Raw genomic sequence first — 720 nt, 5'->3', positions numbered from 1 at the left:
TTACACCGAGCACTTGGGCTTGGAGCTCTTTGGCTTAAGACACCTTGGCTTTGCCTTCGGCTTGCCGCATTCCATATTGTTTCTGGGCGGGGACATGCCTTACGGGGTTGGGCGCACTTGGGCTTCGGTTTGGCGCAATTGCGACGTTGCTTCGAGGACTTGGCCCGCGGTTTTGGGCAACTCTTCCGCACCCTGGGCTTGGAACACTTGTTCTCCTTTCTTGGAGTGCAGCTATTGGAGCCACAGGCACCAAAGAAAGTGTCGCAGCCACTTATTTCAGAGTGCATTCTGAGCTCGGCCTCAATAGAGCGCTGAAGACTGCTCACACTGTTCGGCTCTACGTGAAAAGTGTCCAATGGTTCCTGCGGAAGTGCATTACGATTGCATAAATGTGCATTTCATTTGTATTCGACACCAATAATTTACCGCAGAGTACTGGCATCGATGACGGAATGACATTTCGTTCCATCGGGTTTCAGCTGCCCGTCTTATCTGATAATTCGAGTAATATTCTCCATATCGTTTCTTAAAGTCCCTCAGAAAATTAACAAAGCCAGACGATGAGACGTATTCGTCCTCTGCCGTATTGATATCTTCGTCAATGTCGGAAGCGTCGGACTTAACATATTCAATTGCTTTTCTAGAGGTGATTGATTTTGAAACTGCCACCTCCGGCTTGATATCCTTTTGTTTCAGATTGCTCATTTTGCTACCAATTAT

The 720-nt window shown here is 47.5% G+C and overlaps 1 pseudogene; it reads right to left on the bottom strand.

Moving 5' to 3' along the window:
- Nucleotides 1-720, bottom strand: Mst77Y-8Psi (Male-specific pseudogene 77Y 8; annotated as a pseudogene).

Source organism: Drosophila melanogaster, chromosome Y, assembly GCF_000001215.4.
Source record: "Drosophila melanogaster chromosome Y".
NCBI classification, from domain to species: domain Eukaryota; kingdom Metazoa; phylum Arthropoda; class Insecta; order Diptera; family Drosophilidae; genus Drosophila; species Drosophila melanogaster.
This window is presented reverse-complemented; position numbering and strand designations above follow the sequence as displayed.